A 24870-nucleotide genomic window follows, 5' to 3' on the forward strand; every position below is an offset into this window, starting at 1 on the left:
TCAATGAGAAGAAAAAGAAATAGAATGAAATAGAATAGACAAAGAGGAAACTAAGTTATCACTTTTTGCAGATGTTGATATGCATAGAGAATACTAGAGAGTCAAGTAAAACACTACTTGAAATAATAATCAACTTTAGCAAATTTACAAGATATAAAAAAAAAAAATCCATATAAATTTTCTTCATGTCAATACATTACTAACAAAGCCCAATAACAAGAGATAAAAAGAGAAATTAAAGTTACTTTAGACCCTATGAAACATTTGGGAGTCTAGCTGCCAAAACAAACCCAGGGACTATGTGAACACAATCATGAAACACTTTTCACACAAATAAAGTCAGATCTAAATAACTGGAAAGGCATCAGTTGCTCATGAGTAGGCCAGACTAATATAATAATAATGACAATTCTACCTAAATAAATTAATTTATTTATTCAGTGCAATACCAATGAAGCTACCCAAAAAACCTATTTTATAGAGCTAGAAAAATAATATCAAAATTCATCTGGAAGAACCAAAGTTCCAGAATTTCAAGGCAATTAATGAAAAGAAATGCTACAGAAGGTCACCTAGCCATACCAGATCTCAGATTGTATTATAATGCATTAATATCTAAATCACTTGGTACTCATTAAGAAATAGAGGAGCAGATGAGTGGAATAGATTGGGTGTGCATGACACAATAGTCAATGACTCTAGCATTCGACTGTTCTATAAACCCAAGATCTCCAGCTTTTGGGATAAGAACTCACTGTTTGACAAAAACTGCTGGAAAACTGGAACCTAGTGTGATAGAACCGGCCGTAGACCAATGCCTGATAACGTATACCGGAATAAAGTCCAAATTTGTACAAGATCTAGGTATAAATGATGATACTATAAATAAATTATGGGAAGAAGGAAGAGTTTATTTGTCAGATTTATGGAGAACGGAGGGATTTATGACCAAAGGAGAGAGAGAACATTATGAAATATAAAATGGATAACTTTGATTACATTAAATTGAAAAGTTTTTGTACAAACAAAGTCAATGCAACTAAGATTATTAGGGAAGCAGAAAATGGGGAAAATTTTTCTACAAGTAATGCCTGTGTTAAAGACCTCATTTCTAAAATACATAGAGAACTCATTTAAATATACAAGAATACAAGTCATTCCCCAATTGATAAATGGTCAAAGGATATGAACAGGCAGTTTTGAGAAGAAGAAATTAAAGGTTTTCATACTCCTGTAAAAAATGCTTTAAATCACTATTGATTAGAGAGATGGTAATCAAAACAACTCTGGGGTGCCACATCCCACCTATCAGATTGGCTAACATGACAAAACAGGAAGATGATAAATATTGCAATAGAAGTGGGAGAGTTGGAAGACTAATTAATTGTTGTTGGAGTTCTGAGCTGATCCAACCACTCCAGAGAGTAATTTGGAATTATGTCTGAAGGGCCATTAAATTATACATACTATTTCACCCATCAATACTGTTTCTAGGGCTATATTCCAAGGATGTTACAAAAAGGGGAGGACCAACCCACAAAAAAAAAAAAATATTTATGGCAGCTCTTTTTCTGGTATCCAAGAACTGGAAATTAAAGGAATGCCTTTCAATTTGGGAATGGCTGAACAAGTGGTGGCATATGCATGTAATGAGATATTATTGTGCTATAAGAAATGATGAATAGATGGACTTCAGACATACCTGGATAGACTTTTATGAAATGATGCTAAGTAAAGTCAGCAGAACCAGGAAAACATTGTACATATTAACAGCCACAACGTGGGAGGACTGTTTCTGATAAACTTAGTCCTTTACACCAATGCAAGAACCTAAAATTTTTCCAAAGAACTCATGTTACAAAATGTCATGCACATCTAGAGAAAGAACTGTGGAGTGAGAAAATAAAATGAAATAGACTATTTTCTCTTTTGTTATGTTTGGTTTTGTTTAGTTTGACTTATGCTTTCTCCCATTTGTTTTATTCTTCTATGCAACATGACTATTGTGAAAATGCATTTATTTAAATGTATGTGTAAAGCCCATGTAAGATTGAATGTCACCTTGGGGAGGCGAGGAGGAATTTAAAACTTATGGAAGTGATTGTTGAATAGAAAACAAATAAATAATTTTGAAAAAGAGAAAGGCAAGTAAACACACATATGTATATATACACATATACATGTGTGTATCAGTGCATTAGTAATATAAAGGAAAGAAATTGAATAAAAATAGAAAATAAGAAAACAAAATTATAGCTCTTTATAGACAAGATAGTATAGCAAGAGAATCCAAGAGAATCAATTAAAAAAAAACTAGTTTAAAGAATTAACAAGTTTGCCAGTGTTGTAGAATGTAAAATAAACCCAAGTAAATCATCTTTAATTGTATATCCTACCAACAAAACCCAGCAGGAAGTGATAAAAATAGAAATTCCATTTAAAATAATTGCAGATAATATTAAACACTTCAGAATCTACCTGCTAAGGAAAACCCAAGGACTGTGTGAACACAGTTTGCATTTATAAAGCACTTTTCTAACAAGTCAAGATAGATCTAAATAACTCAAGAAATATTAATTGCTCCTGATCCAATATAAAGAAAAATTGCAATTATACCTAAAATAATTTGCTTATAAAATACATACCAATCAACATACCAAAAAAAATTTTATAGAGATAGAAAAAGTCATAGCAAAATTCATCTAAAAGAAGAAAAAGTCAAGGATATCAAGGGAATCAGTGCAAAAACTATGAAGGAAAGTGGCATAGCAGTACTAGGTTTCATTTATATTACATAACAATAATCTTCCAAACAATCTAGTACTGACTAATAAATGAAGAGGATATCAATGAAATAGATTAGCTACAACATACAAACTTTAGGCCTATCAGAGTGGGTAATATGACAGAAAAGGCCAATGATAAATGCTATATGTGGAAAAATAAGAATTTTAATGCACTGTGGAGTGATAAACTTTTCCAGTCATTATGGATTTGGATTTATTCCTAAAGGATTATAAATCTTTTTTGTGTTTTTAGATTCATCCATACCAGCACCAGTCTGTATTCCAAAGAGATTAAAGGAAAAAGGAAGTATTTGTACAGAAATATTTATAGTAATTTTTTTCTGGAGGAAAAGAATTGAAAGTTGAGGGAATGCTTATCATTTGAAAATGCCTGATCAAAGGGGTGGAGCCAAGATGGCAGAGTAGAAAGATGCATACACACTAGTACTTCCCCCACAGCCCATAAAATACCTGTGAAGAAAGACTTTCAATAAACTCTAGAGCAGCAGAAGCCAGAGAACAAGGGAGTGGAGGTGATTGCCAGCCCAGCGTGACTTGAAAGGCTGATGGAGCAGAGCCCAGCCCAGCCTTGGCAGTGCCTAAGGGAGATGGAAGGAGGAGCAGAGGAGGCCTCAGGGGCAGAATCCCCAGTGCAGTAATTGCAGTTTGCAGATCCCTCAACCCACAGGTGCCAAAGGTCAGCGAGAGGATTTTTTCAGCTAACTGAGAAGGGAACAAGGTCTTCTCATACCTCTGGCCTCAGGAGGCAGCTGCAGAAGTCACATCTGGGAACAGTATCTCCCACAGCAGCCCATATCGATTGTTGGTTCATAAAACCCCTAGAGGAACTGAGTAGCTGATTCTTACCTCAGTTCTGCCCCCAACTAATGCTCTTGAGGATTTCAACAGCTGATCTTTATCTCACAATGAATGCCAGCCCTGATCCCACCAAAAGCCCTTGGGGGAATTGATCAGCTTATCTGAATCTAGGTACTAAGTGCTGCATTGTTGAAACTTGGGACCAGTTGGTTGTAGAGAGGAAAGTCTATTACTCACAGATTCTGGGCACAAAAGTTTCTGTTTCCTCCCAGACCAGTGTACACACTTGACTGTGCCAACTTGGAGGAACTAAGATCTTACATATCCCCAGAGTATATCCTACTCTTGACAAAGGACCCAAAAGTCAAGTAACTGGTTGGAAAAATGCCCAAAAAAGGGGAAAAAATAAGACTACTAAAGGTTATTTTCTTGGTGAACAGTTATCTTCTTCCATCCTTTCAGAAGAGGAAGAACAAGGCTTACCATCAGGCAAAGACGTAAAAGTCAAGGCTTCTGTATCCCAAACATCCAAAATAAATATTTAGTGGGCTCAGGCCATGGAAGAGCTCAAAAAGGATTTTGAAAATCAAGCGAGAGAGGTGGAGGAAAAATTGGGAAGAGAAATGAGAGAGATGCAAGAAAATCATGACAAGGGAGTCAACAACTTGCTAAAGGAGACACAAAAATGCTGAAGAAAATAACACCTTTAAAAATATGCTAACTCAATTGATAAAAGAGGTTCAAAAAGCCAGTGAGGAGAAGAATGCTTTAAATTAGCCAAATGGAAAGGGAGATTCAAAAGTTCCCTGAAGAAAATGGTTCTTTAAAAATTAGAATGGACCAGATGGAGGCTAATGATTTTATGAGAAACCAAGAAATCACAAAAGAGAACCAAAAGAATGAAAAAGTGAAAGATAATGTGAAATACCTCATTGGAAAAACAACTGACCTGGAAAATAGATCCAGGAGAAACAATTTAAAAATTGTGGGACTACCTGAAAACCATGACCCAAAAAAGAGCCTAGAGATCATCTTTCATGAAATTATCAAGGAAAATTGCCATGATATTCTAGAACCAGGGGGCAAAATAAATATTGAAAGGTCAAGGACAAAAGGTAGTAAGCAGCTAGAAAGAAACAATTTGAGAATTGTGGAAACACAATCAGGATAACATAAGATCTAGCAGTTTCTACGTTAGTGGATCAAAGGGTGTGGAACATGATATTCCTGAAGTCAAAGAAACAAAGAACCTAGAATCACCTGCCCAGCCAAAGTGAGTATAATACTTCAGAGGAAAAAAAATGATCTTTTTTAATGAAATAGAGGACTTAGAAGGATTCTTCATGAAAAGACCAGAGCTGAAAAGAATATTTGACTTTCAAATACAAGAATCAAGAGAAGCATGAAAAGGTAAACAGGAAAGAGAAATCATAAGGTACTTACTAAAGTTGAACTGTTTACATTCTTACATGGAAAGAAAATATTTATAGCTCTTGAAACTTCCCTCATTGAAATATTAGCTCCCTGATGGTAGCCACCATCTTTCCTTTTTGTATTAGTATCCCCAGAAGTTAACATAGTGGCTGGTCCATGATAGGTAATTAATACGTTTATTGACTAGTAAGTATGGTTGGATGATAGACAGTATAAAGAGAAGTAATATGTAAGAAGACTAGAAATAAAGGAACAACCAGATTGTTGTGAGCTTAAGTACCAAGGGAAATTATATTTGCTCCTAGAAACAATAGAAACACACTAGATTTTTTGAATAGGCAACATTTATTTTGTTGAATGTCACACTCAAATCATTCCAATATTTAAAATTTTTAAAAGCTCTACATTTTCTGGAAGTTTTTAAATGCAATTTCGACTTGTTCTCTACAAGTTTTAACCATTACTGAGAAGAGTGAAACTAGCTACTCTTTTTATATAATAATACTTCAAGCACTTGACAGGATATATAATACACCTGCTCTTTAAATCATTTCTTTAATACTTCCTTTGACTAATCCATACATGACAGGGTATAGTCCTTTATTATCTGGACCACCATACTATGCTGGCTGTCCATGTTATCAATAACCTCCCTAAAATGTGGTAATTAGAAAAAAAATCCTCCTCCTCTTCATCTTCATCTTTGTTGATATGTGACTATTTCTCAATCCCTTAATCTCAGTCACTGATACATAAATCACTTATGCCCATCAGTCAAATTTTAAGGCACTGAAAGATTTCATAATTTCTATAAATGCCTTTTAAATTCCATTAGAGGATATAATTTGTTCTCACATAAATCATCAGCAATAGATAATGGTTAACATGTTCTGTGGTATACTTTGTGATGAACAATCTAGCAGGGAATGAACAATTCCCTTCCTAAGAGAGAAATGTGGTCTGAATCCACATAAAAATAAACCAAAAAGCTAGAATGCTTTTCCTTTGAGTACTAAAGTCTAAGAGGCTTAAGTGAGCAAGAAGAAAATGAGACAACAAGCAACCAAAAAAGAAAGAAACAAACAACAAAACATCTTTGTTACAAAAAGAAGAGTGCATGTCTTGGGTCGAACGAAGGGGGTAACTATTAATTTGATTCAAATAATGTCCTGAAAACTTCATTTTGTAGGTAGATGTGTACATTTCTTGTTCCTGCTCCACTCTGATATACTTGCATGAACTTGAATTGCTTTATTCTGCCTCTGAAGTTGGGCAAGTTAGATTATAGGACCATGCAGCTTCCTTTCTTTCTGACTGCCTCCAGTGATTTCAGTATCAAGACTTGGTAGAATGGCATTGATGGAAGACTGCTGACACTTCTCAAGCAGGTGGATTTTAGGCAGAATCCTATTTTCATTTCTTCTCCAATCTATATTATCCACTGCATCTGTTAATGTAATTGGGCCTACTATCTCTTGACAGCATTTTCTTCTGAGGAAATTGTAATCACTCTCACAGACCACCAAAAAGAAATTAAATGAGCTTCCTTACACCAATTTCTAGCTCCTAGCATGAAAGCTCATCCTTACAGTAATTTTAACCCTGAAGATTTTTTATTTCTACTTCAAATTGCTACATAATTATATAGCACATACTCAAACCCACTGAACTCTGAAAATATATACTTGAAGGGACTCAGTCAAATATCCATCAAGTTCATTTTTTTTTAAATAATACTAATATTTTGGAGTTTAAGACCATATATAAATGGGTAACTAATATTTGTATCAATTTCTCCTCAAACATGAATTAGGCAATGATTTTTTTTAATATAATTTTATTGTCTGTCAGGAAGAATGTAAAGTATTTAATAAAATAACTACTTGTTTCAATCTGCTGATTCATTTGCTGGGACACAAGGTGAATATTCAATCATTTCCACAACAGTTAACATAAACATTGACCCCATGACCTTCAGTGCTTCCAATGTGCCATAGCATTGCCACGGATTTACCATTCCTGTGGGATTTTTACTTGAGGCAGCTGATTAAAAATCTCAGACCAATGTCTGCTTTTATCTACTTACTTTGATTTTTTTCACTTTGGAGCACTTTACTAGCACAGTACTCATGCCCCCCTACTGATTGCATTCTTTCTGGCATTTATTGTCTGAGTTTTCCTCTCAGTATGGTACCAAAAGTCCAACTGCATAATATACCTTCTGCATGCAAGAATAATCCTCATCTTCATCATCACTCACTTACCATGGGCATGGTTTCTATAGTGGTGTGTATATAATGGGAAGGAAAGCAATCACAAAAGGCCCTGGGATTTTCAGGTTTTCTCAGAAGGCTAATAAAATTCGCCATATGTTTTTTCTATCTTCTGTGAACCAGATTTTCTTCTGTATATCTGTGCAAGAAGTTGAAGACTTAGTATGATGATATCATCCAGAAGAACAACTCACTAGAGTTATTACAATTAATCATTGCCTTGCTATTGACCTCTTTAAGACCATATGGGGGTATAACACTATCATCAGGGCCTTTATTAGGAAAAATCACTTTTCTCCTCATGGGCCATATCAAATGTTCACCTCACTTAATAAAAGGAGATGACATCAGTATTCTTGAAAGGCAGGTATTCTTGAACTACATAATGACAAGCTATGTCAATGTCACCAAATACATAGCATTTGAAGAGAAAAGAAAGCAATTAGATACAGTTAATGTGGGGTAACATAATTTTTTATTTCAAAAAAAGTTACATGGTGCTCCATTTTTCTCATCTCAGAAAGTCAACCAATCAATAAGACTGTATTCAGTGCCCAAATTGTTCCTAAAACTATACTATATAATAAGGGTTGCTCTTTGTCTTTCTTTACGGAATTTTTGAAAGTATATTACATTGTTTAGGGACCAGTATACCTGATTATTTTTGTAGTTTTCAACTTTAATAAAGAATTATTGAATAATACACCTAAAAGTACAGAGTAGAAGGAAACTAGACCAATCAAATAAAAAGATATTCTATTCTCTTATATAAAATGCTATCTAAAAGTGACATTGCAGTTTAGAGTCACATAAGGTGGAGCTGTGAACTGGTCCAGTCACTCTAGAGAGCAACTTGGAGCAATGCTCCCAATATCACTAAGATCTATACTCAAAAGGGATTAAAGAAAGAGGAATGGGATACATATACAGAACAATACTTATAGCCGATGTTTTCGTAGTGATAAAGATTTGGAAATAAGGAGAGGAATAGCTAAACAAATTATGTCATACAGAAATAAAGAAATGCTAGCATGCCATAAGAAAGGACAAAAGGGAATTGTTTCAGAGCAACCTGGAAGACTTATGAACTGATACAGAGTAAAGTGATTAGAAGCAGAAAAACAATTTATACAGTAACAAAATTGTAAGCACAAACAACTTCAGAAACCTTAGAAGTTCAAATCAATGCAATGACAGACCACTACAATTCAAGAGAAGTTATGATGAAACATGAAACTAATCCCTGAAAAAAAAAAAAAAAGCTTGTGGACTCAAATATAGAATAAAACACACTTTTATTTTTAAATTTCACCAGTGCAAAAATTTTGTTTGACTATACATGCTTCTTAAGTGGGTTATTTTTTTTTCCTTCCTTATTTCTTAGTGAAGGGGTGAGGGAGCTAGAGCAGAGAGAAAAAAAATATCTCTTTAATTAGAACCAAAAATATTCAAAATTTAAAGTAATATTAGTTCCTCTTGGATTTTGTATGAATAAAATTTTCAAATTATTTTCAATCAACCTCTAGTTTTATGTAAAGAAACTGCTTCATTGTTGCTGGATTTGCAAACTGTTTTTTTGAAGACTATTTTGAACACTAATTTAGAACTATGCCCAAAGGGCTATAAAACTGGGCATACTCTCTGATCTAGTGATTCCACTACTAGGAGATTAAAAAGGGAGGGGAAAGGAACTATTTGTACAAAACTATTTAGAGCCACTCTTTTTGTGGTGGCAAAGACTTGGAAATTGAGGTGATGTCCATCAATTGATGAATGGCCTTCCAAGTTGTGGTATTTGATTGTAATGGAATACGACTGTGGTATAGGCAATGATCAGCATGATGATTTCCGAAAAACCTGAAAAGACTCACATGAATTAGTGTAGCATGTAGTGAGAAGAATATTGTACACAGTAACAGCAATATTGTATGACTAATTGTGAATTACTTAGTTATTCTCAGCAATACAATGATCAGTACAATCATGATAAAAAAAGGTTATGTGCCTCCAGGGAAAGAACTGATATTATCTGAAGACAGATTGAAGCATATTATTTTTCATTTTCTTTTTGGCTTTTATTTTTTTTTTTTTCAGAAAATGACTGACACAGAAATATGTTTTACATCATTATACATGTATAACATATATTAGATTTTTGTCATCTCAAGGAAGTGGGGCAGGAATGAGAAAAGGGAGGATAGAAATTGGAATTCAAAATGAAAAAAAAACCTGAATGTTAAAGATTGTTTTTGCATGTAATAGGGAAAATTATATATTATTAAAATGAGAAACTATGCTGAATGTAGATGAGTATAAAGTGAATTTAAGAATAAATGCAAAATGCATTAGTAGGTTGTATAATTATGTAATATTACAGAATTATAACTCATTGCCTATTATATAATGATTGTAATGCAACGTCTTGAATTTTATATTGTCTTTTCCCCCGAGGATTTAAATGCTAAATGACAGATTGGATTTACACTATACATTCATTTTTCCATCTCTCTGTATCTACAGGGAAAAAATGCCCAGGTAGAAGCAACAAACACTTAGGAAAACATAAACGAAAAGGTGTAATAAACCTGGAGAAGCACTCACTTTAGGGAAGACAGAAATGACCACTGAAATTTGTGACTGGAAAAAGAAACCTTTAAAAGTTGGAATGGGCTAAAGAGAACAATGTTTCTTACTATTCTTTTCTGTCAAGCCTACAAGGGTTTCCAATGTTATATCATTGAACTGGATAGATTTTGAGTTGTCTATATAGTTATACATTTTAGGTAATTTTCGTTTCTATTTGTTTATTTTTTTGTAGATTATATTTCCAGAAATGTCACAAAATTATCTTCTTTTGAAATCATATTTTTTTCAGAGTGTCAGCCAAGAACATTACTAAAGCAAACAGATTTTTTTGTTTCAGACTTATCTGGGGATTTCTAGGAAAAGATAATGAAGTACTTGTTATTTCCTTCTTCAGTTCACTTTACAGATGAGAAATGGAAACAAACATAGTTAAGTGACATACACAGGGTCACACAGCCAGTAAATATCTGAGACATGATTTGAACTGAGCAAGGTGAGTCTTCCTGTCTTCAAGCCTGTCACTCTATCCCCTGTACCAACGAGCTACCCAAGTGCAAAAAATACACTTGTAAAAGATAGGGATCATATGTATATAATTTGAAGGAATTTTAGAGGAAATTTAGCCCAAGACCAACATTTATGATGTGGAGCCCGCATGGAATTTTCTTAGGAATTGAGGAAGGGAAAGATACTTTAAGCCAGATTCCTTTTAATACATGGAGTTTCCTCACATATGCTTTGTCAGTTCACAAACGTTTCCTCTCCCATAAACAGACATCTCTTCTCAGTTTCATTTTGGTGGAAAATCAAAACCAGAAATTCAGGATCCTTTGGAGCTCATCTGTGAGGGTCTTTTGTAGTTCTCCTGCCTCTAGTAAATGAATCATTATCATTCCTGCTTTCATAAATTCTTCAATGTCCCCATTTTTTAAAATGAGCTTTTCAAAATTTGCTTCAGTCCTGAAGTTCCAATATTTTTCCTGTTTCTCCTATTTGATTTGGTAAATTTTTATTTGCATTTAAAATACTCTACAAAAAAGTGGCTAAATTTTCCCAAAGTCTTGATTTGCTTATATCTCAAAGTAAATCAATAATCAAAATAAACAAAGTTTTCCTAAGCTGTGTTTTCAAATAAGAAACTAAGGCCCAAAAAGATTAAGTAAGTTTCACAAAGTCACCTAGATTGCAAGTGGCAGAGATAGGGTAATGAAGTGGACTTTACAACTTGACATCTATTCAACATCCAACTTCAAGGATTGTGGTGTTGCAGATAAATAGATTTCTAAAATTAAGGAAAACAGCCATTTTGAAGTATTTTTTAAAAGTATATTCCATGTTTATCTTCCATCTTAAATAGAAAATATATGAAGAGTCTATGATTTAATTATTTGTTCTTTATCAGGCTTATTGTAACAAACAAATATTGTTCTGTCCCCAATCATATACAATTCTGCATCTGTTAATTTTTCTTTTCCAAACTAAGTGTCAATTTGCTAGCTGTCACTTTTCTGATTATTATTTGGATTGATGCCAGGAATTTCCTCATTCTATATCGGTTTGGTTTGCTGCTTCTAATTGGATATCACTTTGGAAACAAGGAAATTTGTTGCTTAACACATTCATTCATTCTCTCATTCAACAGATATTTATAGAGGGTCTTCATTGTAGGGTATATAAAGATCCTCCTTTTCCCATTATAAACTCCAGGGATATTTTTTTAATAGAAGATATTATCTAGGAGAAATAAGGTATTTATCTGTAAGCAGTCCCCCTTTCAGATTTTGATTTTTTAATGAGTGATAGTTGCAAAGACAAAAATTTGAAAAAAGTGACACATAGTGGTTCTTTATCTTGAGAAACATTACTCTAGCTCATGACAAATAACAAGATTCTCATCTCTGTTACTTGGACTATAATCAAGGAAAGCACATTTGTCTAACAATCATAAAAGAATTTGGGTGTTCTGAGTTTCCCAGTGAGTAAATACAGAGAACCAGGATATCTACCAGGATAAACCGTGCCTCAGGTTTCTGTGTTTCAATTTCCCATTTGCAGGTGACAGAAGATCTTTAGGGTAATTGTTAGGAAAAAATGATTTGATTTTCTGTCTTTTAAGTTATTCATGTGCCTGACAGACTAGAGCATATTCAATAATAACTGGGGAACTCTAATCCTCTACATTTTTTTCTTCCATTTTTTCATTCTTTTTGTTTTGTTCTGTGATTTCTTGGTTTCTCATAAAGTCATTAGCCTCCATCTGTTCCATTCTAATTTTTAAAGAACTATTTTCTTTAGTGAGCTTTTGAACCTCCTTTTCCATTTCTCTAATTCTGCTTTTTAAAACATTCTTCTCCTCATTGGCTTTTTGAACTTCTTTTGCCAATTGAGTTAGCCTATTTTTCAAGGTGTTATTTTCTTCAGGATTTTTTGGGGTCTCTTTAGTTAGGTGTTGACCCACTTTTCATGCTTTTCTTGCATCTCTCTCATTTCTCTTCCCAGTTTTTCCTCCACCTCTCTTACCTGATTTTCAAAATCCTGTTTGAGCTCTTCCATGGCCTGAGCCCATGGAATATTTGTTCTGGATGTGTGGGATACAGAAGCCTTGACTTCTTTGTCTTTCCCTGATGGTAAGCATTGTTCTTCCTCATCTGAAAGGATGAGAGAAGATATCTGTTCACCAAGAAAGTAACCTTCTGTAGTCTTATTTTTTTCCCTTTTTTTTCATTTTTTCCAACCAGTTACTTGACTTTTGGGTCCTTTGTCAAGGCTAGGGTATACTCTGTTAATAAGTTCTTCCAAGGTGGCACAGTCAAGTGTGTACACTGGTCTGGGAGCAGAAAGAGATTTTTGTGCCCAGAATCTTAGCAGTTACCTCTCCACAGCCTCTAGTTCCTCAAGTCAGCACTGGGGGCTGATTTTCAGTTAAGCTGTGGGGTCAGGGCCGCCATTCAGTGCAAGACAAAGATCAGCTCCCTCAGGGCCTCCACACAGGGCTGAGGTAATATTCAGCTCCTCAGTGCCCCCAGAGGTTTTTATGCTCCAGCAATGGATGGGGATTGCTGTACAACCTGCTGTGTGACCTCTGAGGTGGCTGCCTGGTGCTGGAGCTATGGGAAGGACCTTCTCCCTTCCTGGTCAGCTGAAAAAACCCTGTCACTGACCTTTGGCACCTGTGGGTTGAGGGTCTGCAGACCACTGCTGCTGGGACTGGGGATTCGCTGCTACTGTGACTGGAGATTCTGCCCTGATATGTCCTCCTCTCAGAGTGGCACCGCACCATGCAGCCAAGGCTGGGCTGGGCTCTGCTCCGGATCCCGTGCCACTGATGCTTCCCATCGGCCTTTCAGATCACCCTGGTCTGGAAATCTCCTCTATTTTGTTGTTCTCCACTTCTGCTGCTCCAAAACTGGTTGAGAGTCCCTCTCTACAGGTATTTTATAGGCTGTGTGGGGGCAACCTCTGTATGTGTGTCTTTCTACTCCACCATCTTGGTTCCACTCCCTCCTCTACATTTTTTCATAGTTATTGGACAATTGGGTCTTGTCTGATTATGTTTCAGCCTTTAGAAATGAGAATTTGACTATTCATCATAACCTAAAATGGTGTTCTTAAGATGAGGGACCACTTGTGACCTAGTAAGAATAGCTGGTCAAAGATGCATGTAAGTAAAGCAAACTGAATTTCAACTGTTGAAAACCTGCTGAGAAAAAATAGTCTGTGCTTCAGCACACTGCCACTTACGGTCTGGTGAAGAAGAAGAAAGGTAAAACTCTTTACTGCCACCTGTCTCAGGATATTTCTGAGGAAGAAAAACCTCAAAGCTCACCTTAGGGTTGAAGACTAGAGGCTTCTGACAATTCTAGGCTAATGGGTTTTGGCCCTTCCTAAAAGAGTGTGAAATTCACACATCTGATAATATTATTTCAGACTGAAGCTGGAATACAAACATCTATGGGAGTATTAAAAGGACAAGTTGAGCAAAATAGAAACCCAACATAGTTGCTGAGTGTTACTGCAGTTGTTCAGAAATGTCCAATTCTGGGGTAGTCTTGGCAAAGGTATTGAAGCGTTTCCTGCTCCAGATCATTTTACAGATGAGGAAAATGAGGAAAACAGGATTGAGTGACTTGTTGAAGATCACACAGCTAGTAAGCGTCTGAGGTCAGATTTAAATTCAGGAAGATGAATCTTCTTGACTTTAGCCCCACAGCCCTACCCACTGCACTACCTAGCTGCTCCATAGTAGAGAAATAGAAATGGTGAAATACAGTAGATAAAGCCATCACACTCAGGTAACATTCCCTGTGTGAAGCTATTCTGACACATCCAAAGCACTGTCCAGCAAACAGAAGTGGCACTTATGCAGACAGATGCTATGTCCCACCATGAACTTAGAAGGGATAATTCAAAATAAATAAAAAGTGCATCAAGGACCCTAGTTCTTGAGTTATTAGTTGCACTGAACAAATGTTTCCCACATGTGTCTTGTTACCCTTGAAACATAAGTTTGTTTCCATTATTTGTCACAGACACTGTGTGCATTGGTGGGAGAGTAACCTGGATTGATGTGAGAGATAATGTAATTATTATTCTTTCTTTGCCTTCTTTTGGTAAAAGTTTTAAGAGTTAATAAAGTCATACTAGCTGATTAATAGAAACATACTAACTAGATCTCATAGGATATAGTCTTTAACATTTCTCAAATTTTTTCCTTTTTTATTTCTTTAAAACATATATTATAAACTTAAATATTGAAACTTTAATACAAAATAAGAGGGGAAAGCATATCATGTGCACAGCAAAATGTAAGAGAGGATTCAAAATACATAGCAAAATATTTCCATTTCGAGAAAGCCTATATAATAAATACTACACATTTTTGTTGAGAGTTGTCCATCATTTTTTGCTTCTTCTCTGCAGTGCACTTGATACTTTCTTCCCTCCCCCCCAACACCCCTACCAAAGGTACAATTAAGTATGGATATGTATATATATATATGTATGTATATATGCACACACATGTACATACATATGTGTGTACATATACACATACATACATGTATGTGCATATACATGTATACTCGTATACATACCTATGTACATACAAATACATACTCTTCCTAATTGATTCTACTTCCAATATTTTTTATTTATTTTTGTGCATGTCTCATATTTCCCATCCCTCCTAACTCCTCTCCTTTGCTTCCACTTGCTACCTTGCCTTCCTATTATTTAACCTAACCCCTTCCTAGGATCCCTCCCTTATCCTGCCATTCCCATAAATCTAAACTCTCTTCTATATCTCCTTTGATCTATTCCTTCAAATTCCCCTCCCCAGGACTCCTCCCTTATCTTCTCCCTCCTCCTTATCCCCTTTGTGTTTTATTTCTTTCTGAATTTAGAAGACTTTTATGCTCTTCTGGATATATACGGATTGTTCATTCTAGGAACCCATTCACAATGAAACGAGGTTTCCAGAGCTAATAACCTTCCTCCCTAGGGTAATTCCTGTGCTTCAATTCTTCCTTTTGTACCTCATTTGTATAATTACTCTTTTTGATTTTCCCAAAATTATAACTTTTTGAAAATTATATCACATTCAGGTCTAACTTAATCTTTCTTACAACCTACCTAATTAACAATAGACATACATTTTACATTTCACATCCATAAAAAGTAAACAGGTTGCTCTTATTAAGTTTCTTTTAACTAGTTCTTGATATATAGTCTTTCATGTCAAGTCTTTTAAATTCATTTTTAACAAAATCCTGAAAATCTGACAGCTTATTAAATGTCTGTTTTTTCCATTCAAGCTTATGCTTAGCTTGACTGGATAGAATCTTTTCTGCTAGACCCCCAGTTCTCTTCCTTCTCAATATATAATGTTTCAAGACTCACAGTCTTTTATTGTCACCACTACTAGGTCTTGTGTTGATTCTAATTGTGACACCACCATATTTAATTATTTTCTTGTTGCTCATAATATCTCATTCTTGAACTGAGGGTTTCAGAATTTGACTATAATATTGTTGTGTGTTTTTCTTATAAGTTCTCTTTCAGGTGATGATCTGGGGATTTTTTAAATTTCTTCTTTCCCCTCTTGTTCTAATGTTTTGTTACTTAATTATTTCTTATATTATTGTATCAAGATTATTTTTTGATCATAGTTTTCAGGTGGCCTGATTATTCTTATGATTTCTCTTCCTTCTCTCTTTTCCAGATCAGTTATTTTTCTTATGAGATGTTTCATATTCTCTTCTATTTTCAGTCTTTATACTTTGTTTTATTTCTTGCTCTCTAATAACTTCCTTGAATTCTCCTTACCCAGTTCTTATTTTCAAGGAGTCATTTTCTTCCTTACTATTTTGGATCTCCTTTTCTAATTGTTTAAGTTTCTTTTCATAATCTTGTGAGTTTTTTTATTGCTCTTATCTATTTTAGTTTTTCCTCTGTCTCTTAACTTGATTTTAAAATTTCTTTTTAAAGTTCTTTTTATGAATTCTTTTGGGTCACGTGGCAATTTTATGTTACTGTTTGAGCAGAAGAAGGTTTCTTTACTTCAGTATCCTCCTCTGAAGATGAATCCTGGTGTTCTATATTCCCATAGTAACTCTCTAGGGTTACTTTCTTTCTCTTTGGTATGTGAATGCTTTTTTTTATTATTTGTAGTAGCTTAGTTTTTGTAATCACTTCTAGTACTACGGTATGGGAGTTGCTGCCTCTGGCCTCAGATCCTTTTTCTGTTCTCTTCTCTGTCCTGAAATCAGAGTCAAGACCCCCAGACTCCCAAAAATGCCCACAGCCAGCATCGTTCTTGCCCCACTGCTTCTGCACTTCCTGGAGGTGAGCTGCTCCCATTTTGCTCTGGCCACAACTCCACAGAACAGTTAAGTATGTCATTTCTTGTCAGCAAAGGTTCCCATGATTTTCTGTGGCACAGATGCCCAACTCCCCTCACTCTCCCAGGGGGAAAAGTTCCTGTTGGGGCAAAGGCAATTTCCCAACACAGCTAACCCCATACTTAGGACCTAGCCAGGAGGTGTTAACTCTTCAAAGCAACCTTGACCTGGTATTTTTCTTCAGATCATCTCTGATCGTTCCATGAGAACCCTGATTCTGCCCCTACGGTTATTTAATTGTGCCACTATGTGTTCATCCAGTGATGCCATTTCATCTCTTTTGGGGGCCGGGAAGGGGTGTGGTGTTTGTCATGGGCCTCCTAGTTTGATCCTACTGCACTTTTCTGAACTACTCAACAGTCTTCCCAGAAACCTCTTCATTGGCCACAGTCTTAATAAAAATTGCCATTCACCCCAATGGCCTCTGGAAATGTGAGCCATTTTTAGTTGCAGCTAACTTTTTTAAGGAAAATTTCAGAACTCTCAAATTCTCAAAATTCTCAAATTCTCAAAAAGCCTCAGGGCTTTTTGGGTGCACATTGAGAAGGGAAATAATTCAACCATGGAAAGAGAGGCACCTACATTCAGGTCAAGATCAGTAGTGATAGTAGAATTGAACTGGGAGGCCCATGACAAATACATTCAACACATACAGAAAGAAAATACTGTAATATGCCTGTCTATAGGGTAAAATGGAAAAATATGCTAGATTTGACAACAGAAGATCTGTATTTGTATCCAAGTTCTGTTCATATATACTATGTGTATGATCTTGTGTCTGTGTACTAACTGTGCTACCTTGGTTATGCTACGTAACCTCTCTTGGTTTCAGAAAGAGTTAGACCAAATGATATCTAAAGCACTTTGTGGCTCTCAACCTCAAATGATGGTCTCAGTTACCAGAAAAAAAGATTGAATTATATTTGGTAATCAATGTAGATCTTCTGAAAGTAAAACTACATTACTGAAGTAGTATCATAGTTAAATTAATATGGCTATAGTATGGTGAATATAACAGAAAGAGGAGAAAATGGTGGTAATGAAAACATTTAAAGTGCTACTACAACTTTTTAGCCATGAAGTAATAGGGATCTCAACCAAGATGGAGTCAATGATATTGAAAAGATAGACACAAAATATTTTTAGATAGAAAAAACTGATAAGGAATGATTGGTGGTTGAGTAACTAATGACAATAAGATAAAGAATTCAAGAATTCTATAAACATCTTAGTGCAAGGAACAATAAGAAGTTAATAAATGATTACTAAGGTCTTCATTATGGATGACTAGAGATGTGATACCATTAGCTGATGAAGGAAAAAGCTTATTTATGAGAGAGACTTTGACAACATGAAGTTACTGAGTACACAAAGCTTTGGGGATAGCAAAGACAGCAGAGAATTCTTAAAGCAGAATATCTAGATCCAAGTCCTCTTTCATGATTTCACCTAGAATATGACCTACTAGACCAAAGTGAACTGCACTCTGATTTTTTTTTTGTACATCTGTATTCACTTTTCCTTCTACTAAAATAATATTATTTTAGTAAATTGATTAAATGGACTTTGCTAACTTGTGTCTATATGTGTTCATTTTGCCTAAAATCACTGGGTTGAACCTATTATAATTTCAAGATATGAATTAGCATTCAAGTTAGGACAGAGTTTCTGATGCACTAAAAATCTTAACTGAATTTGATAATGGCAAAGAAAATACTACTGCAAACAAAGTTATTTTAAAAGTATAAGAATTATAGGGAACAGATCTGGCTTTGAAATATCTCATCTACCACATAAGCCTCTCAAAACATCGCATTCAGCCAAGAATGCTTTCAGTGAAATAGTTAGGTGGAATACATGTAGGTCTTCCTAAAAATGTTGAATGGGACTCTGGTGCCACATCTATGGATTCATCCTTCTCCCAGAGGACAACAGTGTCCTGTGAGTAATTACTTGGCAAATGCCTTTATACCTTCCTTATTTTCCTGAAACTGTCAGCTGTTTTATTTTAACAGGGAAATGATATCTCAAGAAAAGAAAGAACTTGTTCACAATTGACATTTTGAAATCGGGAAGCTCTTGGTCCAAGATTTTTCTGGTGAAGTAGGAAAAAAAAATGTTGTAATCAAAGTGTCTATTTTCAAACCTCAGCTTATTTTCTAGCCATGACTTTGGGCAAGTCATTTAAACGAGGCATTTTTTGCTTCATCAATAATGCTAAAGGATTATACTAAATGATTCTTCATATCCTTCTAGCAGTCAGTCTATCATTATTCTTCTAAGCCTAAATGGAAATAGGAAGAACTGAATCTTGAAGAGGAAACAAGGTAAGCAGGGACTAATTTCAGATTACCCACATATAATTAGAAAAAAAGATACAAAAGCTTAGAAACTAAGAGTTAAGAGGGGTCTCAGAAGTCTTAATTTAATTCAACCCTTGTATGAACTGAAATCATCAGTACAATATCTTTTAGAAGTGGTCATTTACTTTACTTAAAGAGATTACAGTGCGAGGCAACTGTCTTTCAACCATCTCCAGCCACCTCAGATCTTTTAATATTAATATTGCCTCAGAAGAAATAAAAAGGATGAAATTCATTGAGGCTTTGGAGGTAGGATTGGTTGAGATAGAAAAAGATAAAAAGAATAAAAATGCATAGATATCTCACTTTCAATCCTGGCTTTTAATTCTTTATCATTTTCCATCTGTCTCTCCCTATCTCATTCAGTTCCTTATCTGAATTGGAACAATAATATTAAACTAAAAATACTTCCATCTCAAGAATATTATATTTTAATTAGCATGCCAATTTTAGCACATTGTAGAAACATTGTTTTTATTCCTTGGAAGGAATCCATCAAAATACTTCATCTCACTTAAAGGAAGCGATATTATACACCATCCTTTCATAATATGAGTACTCACTTCAGTTGTTCATTAGATGTATATAAGGTCTGGGCATCTCTGGAATTTCATATAGGCCTGACAAGAAATCTATTTGGGTCACTTGAGAGTCATGTTTTGTGGGTAATGCATTTAATAATATCTGTAGAGACTGTGTAATACAAATGATCTAATTTTTAATCCATGATTTTAGAGTTTGGCACCTTAATGAGAAAGCTTGGTGAGGCTTGAGACAGAGTCTCTTTTGGGTGAAAGGAATGTACTTCCAACTTTCACTTCAACCTTGCTTGCTTTCATCCAAACTTGGCTAGAAAAGCACCCTATGAACTTTGGAAGTTCAGCAGACTTTCTTCTTTTTATTAGTATCCTATAAGTCTCTCATCATAGCAGAACCTAGTGACAATATCTGAATTAGGAGACAAGAACAGATTTAATCTAATGAGAAAAGGAAGATTGAATTCTTTAAAAGGAACCCAGTACAAAAGTTACATCATACCTAGGGTGATCATGTTAAGGATGTCAGTAAAAAAGATTTCCTTTTGTTATATGTACTCTATAAGCTTGAACATATTCCCTTGGTCTCTCATATACACACAGTCACATACATACAGACACAATGTGTATATCTCTGTCTGTGTGTGTATGTCTGTATATCCATCCAACTGTCTATCTACATATCTATGTATCTATCCATCTGTCTGTCTATCTATGTCAAAGATTTTGGAGGGTTTTTCTTTGGTAGCAACTAAACAGCTACAGTAAATATGCATTTCTGAAAGTTAATTAAGAAGCATTTTGGGAAGTAGAGGCAAGATGCAGAGTGTAGCAAATAGCTGACCTCTCTTAGAATTCCTCTCCAAAAAACTTTAACATAACACCTCAAATTAAGTCTTGGAGAAGCAAAGTGAGAAAAAATATCAGAAGAAAGCATTTTTCTAATCCAAGACAATCTACAAGGTCAGAAAGAATGTCTTCGACACTGGAGTAGGGAGTGACACTAACACTAATGGTGAGCCTTGGAAGTGGCAACAATAGCCGCAGCAGATTTGAAAGCTCTCAGGGACATTAAGGAGATCCGGCAACTCATCAGAAGGAGACTACAGGGAGCTATAGAATGGGTTGACAGTTCTATTGCCCATATCCACTACTGGTTCAAAGTTCCAGGGTAGAGAGTGTGCCAGGCCTGGAATCAGGGAGACTCATCTTCCTGAGTTCAAATCTGATCTCAACATTTACTAACTCTGTAACCTTGGAAAAGTCATTTAAGCCCATTTCCTTTACTTTCCATGTCTGTAAAATCAGTTCAAAAAGAAAATGGTAAACTATTTCAGTATCTTTTGTGAAGAAAATCCCAAATGTCACAATCAGTCAGACATTAAAAATTAGACATAAATGACTGAATAACAATATACACATGAAATATACAGTCAATGGAAAGTTGTCTGAGAGGAGAAGTAATGCCATTTGTGGAACTAGGGAAGGCCTCCTGAAAACAGCACTTTTTGAGCTGAATTTTGAAGAAAGCCAGGAAAATAGCTGGTAGAGGTGAAGGGGCAGAGCATTTCAAGTCTAACAGAAGTTTAACTCAAACTCTCCCTGAGTCAGCATGAAGTCAAGAGCATATGGTGAATATAATGTAGGACTAGTCAGTGACTAGTCTTTATAAACATTTACACTTGATGCAGTTTTCATGTGGGCTTTGGATCATGTATAGACATTCTACAACTGGTTCCCTTCTGCAAACCATGTGGTGAATATATACTTCTTTGATGGTTCTGGCTGCATACTTGAAACTGTAGGTATACTCAGAAGTTACCAGTTAGTCTCATTTACTCTCTTGGTTTAATTTCTTCCAATCTGCTAGCATTCTAGTGGGAGACTATGTTATAAAGATTCAAACGTGTCAATATATGACTAAATGAAATGAAAGAAGACTTAACTGTATTAAAAAAAAAAAAAAAAGCAGGGCAGGTTGGGCTCCTATTCCTGCCTGCCATGGAGCGCACCCTGGGCGCTCTCCTTCTGTTGGGGATGCTGGTGCTGCCGGGCACCTGGGCAGGCCCTCACTCCATGAGGTATTTCTTCACCTCCGTGACCCGGCCCAGGCTCGGGGAGCCGCGGTTCTTCTCCGTGGGCTACCTGGACGTGCGCTTCCACTCTGACTCCCCGGGTCCGAGGATGGAGCCGCGGGCGGCGTGGATAGAGGGCGTGGGGCAGGAGGACCCCGAGTACTGAGAGCAGAACACGCGGACCATGAGGGCGGACACACAGATTTACCGAGAGGGCCTGGAGATCCTGCGCGGCTACTTCAACCAGAGCGCGGGGGGCGTCCACACCTACCAGGGCATGTACGGCTGTGAGGTGTTCCCCGAGCTCAGCTTCCAGCTCGGGTTTATGCAGTAGGCCTACGACGGGAGGGACTACATCGCCCTGGACCTGGAGACCCTGACCTGGACGGCGGCCGTGACCCCCGCCGTGAACACCAACTGCAAGTGGGAGGCCGACAGGAGCTTCACGGAGAGATGGAAAGCCTACCTGGAGGAGACGTGCGTGATGTAGGTGAAGAAGTAGCTGGAGATGGGGAAGGACACGCTGATGAGGACAGACGCACCCTCAGCCAGAGTGACCCGCCACAATGCCCCCCATGGGGAGATGACCCTTCCATGCCAGGCGCAGGACTTTTACCCTAAGGAGATCTCCCTGACTTGGCTGAGGGATGGGGAGGAACAGCCCCAGGACACGGAGTTCATTGAGACCAGGCCTGCAGGAGATGCCACCTTCCAGAATTGGGCAGCTGTGGAGGTGACCTCGGGCCAGGAAGGGAGATACACCTGCCGAGTTCAGCACGAGGGGCTGCCTGAGCTCCTTACCCTGCAGTGGGAGCCACAGTCCTCATCCATCTGGCTCATTGTGGGGGGCATTGTTGCTGCCCTCCTCATCCTCACTGCAGTGATAGCCAGAGTTGGAATCTGGAGAAGGAGGAATTCAGGTGGAAAAGGAGGTGATTATGTTCCAGCCGCAGGCAATGACAGTGCACAGGGGTCAGATGTCTCTCTCACAGTCAAAGCTTGAGAGAATTGCCTGGCATAGACCTGAGACGGAAAAGCAGTCTGCAATTCCCCTACTGTTCCTGTTGACCCCTGACCTCTCTCCCCTGCATTGAACCCTGCGATTCTCCCTGGACTCTACTGGCCCAAGCCCAGGGCAGCCTCATCAGGACCCTCACCCTGCTCTCTAATGCCTCCCTCCCTCCTCCCTGCTGTGTCTCTGTCTGCTTTGGGAATGAGCCTCCTTCACATCTGAGGCTGCCCTGACCTCTGGGGTCTCTGTCTGACTGCTACAACAGCCTGATGAATCACTGCTCTGGAGTCTGCAGCTTTTCTCCACAATCTCAGCTCAGCTTCACATTTGGATGGGGGATTGTGGGGGACAGAAAGACCAGTGGAGATGTTCTGGCCACATGAAGGGGGAAATAAATGAGAGTTTGGAGATGCCCCCCCAAAAAAAGCAGGGATCTTAAGGAGCAGTTATACTTTGTGATTATGTTGAAGAAGGTGCCAAGAATAGCAGGATTACTTTATCTCCCAAGGGAGTAAGGATCCTGCAGAGCAGTTGGATGTGACTATAAATGAGTGAAAAAAGAAAGAAGTCTTAACTGTCTTAAGGGAGAGTGAGTCCAGTCTATATATATTATAACTGTATACGCACACTTTTTCTGTATCACCTGTGGGCCTTTCCATGTTGTCTGTAACTTCTGTGAAATAACAAAAAAAAAAAAAAATCCTGTTTAATTTCTTCTGCCAATCCATGATGTATAGAAATCATGATGGGCAAAGTCATGATGTGGAAAAAATAACTGTATATGCTGCTTTTGTGAGAGGCAGAATAATGTAGTGAATTAAGAGCTTGTTTTGTATTAAAGAAGTCCTGAGATTTAGCCCTATCTATGACACAAACTGGTTATGTGACCCTAAATAAATTGCATAACCTCTCAGCATCCTAGACAAACCTGTAAGACTATAAGGTGCAGAGTTCTCAGTTCTCTGCTCGTCTGCACTACAACGATAGAATTTTCTCAACTTGGAGTTCTCTATATAGGCGTATCTCAGAGATATCTCGCTAGTTCAGCACAAAACAAATTAATATTGCAATAAAGGAAGCCACGTGATTTTTTAAATTTCTCGGTGAATATAAGGTTAAATTTTTACTATTCTATAGTTAATTAAGTGTGTAATTGTTCTATGTCAAAAAATGTATATATTTTAATTAAAATTACTTTTTTGCTAAAAAATGCTATCATTTGAGTCTTCAGCAAGTCGTAATCTTTTTGTTAGTAGAGGATCTTACCCTGATGTGGATGGCTGCTGAATGATTAGGGTGGTGTTTGCGAAAGGTTGGGATGGCTGCAGCAATTTTTTAAAGTAAGACAGTAATGAAGTTTTCCACATCTATTGATTCTTTCTTTCATGGAAGATTTCTCTGTAGCATTTGACGCTGTTTGATAGTATTTTACTCACAGCAGAACTTTTCAAAATTGGAGTCAAACCTCTCAAAAGTTATTGCTGCTTTATCAACTAAGCTTATGTAATATAATTCAATATTATTTTGTCTCGGAGACTAGGGAGGCCAAGGAGAGAGACAGACAGACAGAGGAATGACTAGTCGGTGGAGAAGTCAGAACACATACAATATTTATCAATTAAGCTCACATATTTACACTAATGTGGTTCATAGTGCCTCTAGGCAATTTTAATAGGCACATAAAAAATCATTGATCACAGTGATAGCACTGAATATGCTAATAAATATAATAATGATGAAAAAGTTTGAAATAGTTAGTTGCCAAAATGTGACAGAGACACTATGTGAGCATATAGTGCTGGAAAATTAATGCTGTTAGACTCATTTGAGGCTTGCCACAAACTTTCAGTTTGTAAAAAAAAAAAATGTATTATCTGTAAGGCAAAATAAAACAAAGATCTAAAAAAAAAAGATGTATGCCTATACAATTAAGTCATAGATGTAGTTCTTATCATATCTTCAATTCTCTGTGATACCTTCTCATAAACATTAAAGCTCCTTGAGGTCAAGGGCTGTTTTCATTTTTTGTTTTACCCTCAGTACTTAGCCCAGTGTCTGACACATAATAAATTCATGGTAAAGGTTAT

The 24870-nt window shown here is 36.6% G+C and overlaps 1 pseudogene; it reads left to right on the forward strand.

Moving 5' to 3' along the window:
- The first annotated feature begins 21697 nt into the window (after positions 1–21697).
- Positions 21698–23137, forward strand: LOC140531646 (BOLA class I histocompatibility antigen, alpha chain BL3-7-like; annotated as a pseudogene).
- Positions 23138–24870: the final 1733 nt, after the last annotated feature.

The sequence above is a fragment of the Notamacropus eugenii genome, chromosome 3 (assembly GCF_028372415.1).
Source record: "Notamacropus eugenii isolate mMacEug1 chromosome 3, mMacEug1.pri_v2, whole genome shotgun sequence".
Classification (NCBI taxonomy): domain Eukaryota; kingdom Metazoa; phylum Chordata; class Mammalia; order Diprotodontia; family Macropodidae; genus Notamacropus; species Notamacropus eugenii.